At 51.4% G+C, this 5,000-nt stretch overlaps 1 protein-coding gene across 2 annotated transcripts in view; it reads left to right on the top strand.

The window, feature by feature from the left end:
* The window catches only part of USP9X (ubiquitin specific peptidase 9 X-linked), a 156,696-nt gene that overhangs the window by 66,393 nt on the left and 85,303 nt on the right, over positions 1–5,000 (top strand). The window lies entirely within an intron of this gene.

Raw genomic sequence — 5,000 nt, 5'->3', positions numbered from 1 at the left:
CTCCCGGCTTGTTACAGTGGAAATTAAAATGAAAATTAATTTTTAGTAAAGCTTTTTATGTTGTTAAAACATTCGCACTGTCCCGAAAATATATCGCACAACTGACAGGTGCTCGTTTCTTCATTTGTAAATTATAACATTGATGCAATGGTTATTTATAAAATCCAAACGCTATTTATTCACCTTTATATAATTAATCGATGCGAGAGGAGATTGTAAGCAGCCGCTAACAACACACATGGCCATCATTAACAGCACAAAGGTAAAACTAACATGTCTTCTGTCTATCTTGGATGTGGGACAAGATGTGGAGGTGGAAGAGTGATGTTGATGATCCTGACCCTGTATAGGCCTTGCTAATGTGTGTGTTTGTATCTTAGTTTGTGCTGTATGGGGATTGGATGCTTGTAGTCACGTGATTGGGTTTTATATTATGGCCCGTCTGCGAGGAGGCTTGCAGTGTACTCTCGCGCAGCGTAATAAAGCAGAGTTGCTTCTGGCTCCTGTGTCCGTCTGCTTCTTGCTCCCGTGTCAATCTGCTTCTTGAACACAACAGTTTGGCGACGATGGATGGGATAGATGGCAATCGAGTCAGTGTTCACGGCAAGTTCCGGTTTGCACCGGCGAAGACTTTGAACTGTTTGCAGAGCAATTGGAATTTTATTTTGACGCGAACGGCGTGGGCGAGAAAGGCACGAAGAAGGCAATCCTTCTTTCGTCGCTGTCGTCCGGACAACTACCGGCTGTTATGTGACCTGGTCGCACCTGACAAGCCGAGGGACGACATGCTGACTTTCCGCACGATCGTTCAAAAGATGAAACGGCACACGAAGCCAGAAAAGTCGCCGCAACTAGCGTGGTACGAGTTCGATCATCTGGCGAGGAGCCCTGCAGAGCGCGTGGCGGATTTCGTGGCAAGATTAAAACATCAGTCTGTTGCCTGCAAATTCATGCCGGATGAGCGTCGAGCCAGGCTCAAAGATCGATTTATTGCCGGTTTACAAGACCCAAAAATGGTTTCGGCGATACTGCGTATGAAGTTCGAGGACATCACGTTCGGCACTGCGGTTGAAACAGTGTCGGCTCTCGAACGGACCCTCAGGGATGTACGAGCCATCGCCGGTTAAACCATGGGAGGTGACTTGAGGATCAACGAGATGTCTCATTCGCCTCGGGCCCCGCGAGCGACCTCCGGTACGAACCGAGGTCAGCCTTCGCAACACGTCCGATTGGGTGGCGAAGTGAACTCGCAGGCATGTTGGGGGTGTCGGGGTCGACACCGCCGGCGTGTGTGCCCGTATAAGAACAGCGTGTGTTTGCATTGTAACAAGTTGGGCCACCTGAAACGCGTGTCGAGCGGCATCAGCCACCGTTAGAGTCATGGACGGTGTTGTGTGGGATGACCCTGATGGCGCAGGGCAAGACCTGCAACCAATGATGAGTCTTTTTCGGTTGGCCCTGCGACAACACGACCGATGACGGTGGAAGTGGAGGTCAACAAGACGCCGATCACATTCCAAGTTGATATGGGCGCGGTGGTGTCCGTCATAGGCGAACAGACCGCGCGTAAGCTGAAAGGTCTGAAGCTTATCAGGTCAGACCTCACGCTGTACACATACACCAGCGAGAAGATAACGCCGGTTGAAATAGCAGATGTATCCGTGGCCAATCAAGGCCAGGACGCCGCTCTCAATGGACCCCGGGAGTAGTGACCTTCTGACGATCAACACATGTCAAGGACTCTATCGATACACCCGGCTATGTTTTGGGATTGCTTCAGCCCCCGCCCTGTAGCAGAAAGCGATGGATCAGGTTTGTTGGCCTGCCCGCTCAGACCTACCTGGACGACGTGCTCATTGCAGGGAAAACAGCGGGGGAGCACCTCGACAACATTGACAAAGTGCTGACGAAGTTGGAGGCTTGTGGGCTGCGCTTGAACAGGGACAAGTGTGCGTTCTTCAGACAACGGTTGGAATACCTTGGGCACGTCATCACGCCGGAGGGGTTGTTGAAAGGCCCATGGAAGGTGGAGGCGATCCAGCACATGCCACCACCATGGGACAAGACTCAGCTTCGCTCTTTTATTGGTGTGGCACAGTATTACCAGAGATTCGTAAGCAATCTGAGCTCTGAGTTGGCCCCGTTAACACGACTACTCAAGAAGGAGGAACGCTGGGCATGGAGGTCCGACCACCAGGCAGCGTTCGACCATGTCAAGCTGCTACTCACAGAGAACACGGTTCTCGTCCACTACGAGCATAACCGTCCGCTCTTGTTAGCATGCGACAGCTCCGCGTATGGCATCAGAGCGGTGCTATCACACAAGATGGACAATGGGTCCAAGCGACCTGTTTGTTTTGCATCCCGCACCCTGTCAGCAGCAGAGCATAAATATGCACAGATCGAGCGGGAGGCTCTCAGCCTCGTCTGGGGAGTGCGGAAGTTTCATCAACACCTGCTTGGTCATCATTTCACCTTGCAGACTGAACACAAGCCACTCAAATTCATCCTGGAACCAAAGCGAGGTGTCCCGGGAGTGGCGGCGGCGTGGCTACAACGATGGTGTCTGTTCCTTGCTGCCGACAGCTACGATATCCAGTTCCGGAGCACCGAGAAGCATGCCAACTGCGACGGTCTCTCTCGCTTGCCTTGCAAGGGGGACCCACCTTCGTCTGAATCATCCGATCATGTTGATGTGTTTACACTGAGCCAAATTCAGTGTGGGCCGATCACGGCAAAGCAGGTGGCTGTTGAATCAGCCCACGATCCTGTGCTCGCCCGTGTCGTACAGGCGATCTCCACTGGGAATTGGAACGACCTGCCTTCGACACCTGAATATCAACCGTTTGCGTCTAAAGCGTCAGAGCTGTCCTTGGCTCAAAGGTGTATTATGTGGGGTATGAGAACGGTGATTCCCCAAAGTTCAGGCGACGTTGTCTGGAGGAGCTGCATGCCAGTCACCTCGGCATCGTTAAAACCAAAAGTCTAGCCCGTAGCCTCTTGTGGTGGCAGGGTCTGGACAAGTACATTGAGCAGATGATTAAGCATTGCACTACATGTCAGTCAGATGCCGACAACCCGTGGCGGGCGTCGTGCTTATGGCCTATCCCGGACAGGCCATGGCAGAGAATCCATGTAGATTTTGCTGGTCCTTTTAAGGGCAAGATGTTTTTGGTTGTTGTTGATGCGTTCTCCAAGTGGTCGGAGGTTGTAGTCATGCAATGCACGACGGCGGAAAACACTGTTGAAAAGCTGCGATCAATCTTTGCAAACAAAGGGAAACCCAAAGTGTTGGTGTCTCATAATGGTCCACAGTTTGTTGCTGGTGTTTTTGATATCATGGTGCGGAACGGTGTGAAACATCTAAAGTCAGCACCATACCATCCGGCAACGAATGGCCAGGCTGAATCGTTTGTTAAAATGTTGAAGCGTGCGTTGCGTAGAGGGGAGGGGGCATCTATGCAAGCAATTGTTGATGTCTTCTTGCTGTATTGTAGGAATGCTGTTCATCCAACCACCGGTGATACACCTGCGATGCGTCTGTAAGGGCGTGCATTGAGATCTAGACTGGATTTGCTGAGACCTGGGAGATCGGTGCCTGGGGCGGTATCGCGTCCAACGCGGGTGCGCACTTTTGAAGTAGGGCAGCGGGTAATGGTGCGTGATTATTGCCACGATTGGAAATGGGTGCCGGCAGTGGTCTCCGTGATACTTGGGCCAGTCAACTGCTTGGTTAAAACTGATGATGGGAAAGTGTGGAAATGGCACGCGGACCAAATTCATGATCGCTGTGCAGCATCACCACCCATGCCGAGTGACATGGAGATGGAGCAAGTGGTGCCCCCACCTCTGATTTCTGTTGAATCGCCAAGGTCAGACGTGCCGGCGCTGAATGGGCTAGCGGACTCAGGGTGTTTACCTGAATCAGTCCTGCCCGAGGAAAACGAAAAAGCTTGTCGGCCTGGGGCTCTTGATGTTAAAAACTGGGCGAGTCCTGCTGGTGTGTCACCTCTACAGAGTCGGGAGGAGTCTGAGCCTGTGTCGCCTAGCTGCCCCATCCGTCCGGGACGGATCAGGAAGTGCCCGCGGTACTTGGAGGATTTTGTCTGTTAATCTCTGCCATTTGGAGGGGGAGGAAGTGTGCTGTATGGGGATTGGATGCTTGTAGTCACGTGATTGGGTTTTCTATTTTGGCCCGTCCGCTAGGAGGCTTGCAGTGTACTCTCGCGCAGCGTAATAAAGCAGAGTTGCTTCTGGCTCCTGTGTCCGCCTGCTTCTTGCTCCCGTGTCTGCCTGCTTCTTGCTCCCGTGTCTGCCTGCTTCTTGCTCCCGTGTCTGCCTGCTTCTTGCTCCCATGTCCGCCTGCTTCGTGAACACAACATAGTTCTTAACCAAAAAGTTTTAAAAGTTTAAAAAATATATATATACAAGCCGGTAGGCGATGAGGCATTCGCGAGGATCGAAGTGCTGGATACTATGCTTTTCATTCTGACCGATCCACCGACGAAGATTCATTGACAAGACGTATTGGTTCACATTCAATTGTTCCTCTGCCTGGCAAGATTTTTCCTATTGCGTATTTTGCCAACTGGCACTCCTCATAAAAAATGATGGTAAATAGACACCCTATTTTTGAAGGACTACCATTTGAAAAATAATCGGTTTGCTGGTTTGTGCTGTGGAGCCTCGCGTTGCGCGCGTGCGTGCACACACACACACACACACACACACACACACACACACACACACACACACACACACACACACACACACACACACACACACACACACACACACACACACACACACACACACACACACACACACACACACACACACCAACACACACACACACCCCCGATAAACTTCTCTCAATGCTTTTGTTTGACCACACCTCCTGAGCCACACAATATTTTCCATAAGCCATGCCCACTTTCAATAAGCCACACCCACTTTCCTACACTACTCCCACTTTTCATCAACCACGTCCACTTTCCCTA

The sequence above is a fragment of the Eptatretus burgeri genome, chromosome 10, assembly GCF_056783735.1.
Source record: "Eptatretus burgeri isolate ZD-2024b chromosome 10, Ebu_testis_v1, whole genome shotgun sequence".
Taxonomy (NCBI): domain Eukaryota; kingdom Metazoa; phylum Chordata; class Myxini; order Myxiniformes; family Myxinidae; genus Eptatretus; species Eptatretus burgeri.
The sequence above is the reverse complement of the archived record's forward strand: the minus strand, read 5'-3'. Positions and strand labels throughout refer to the sequence as shown.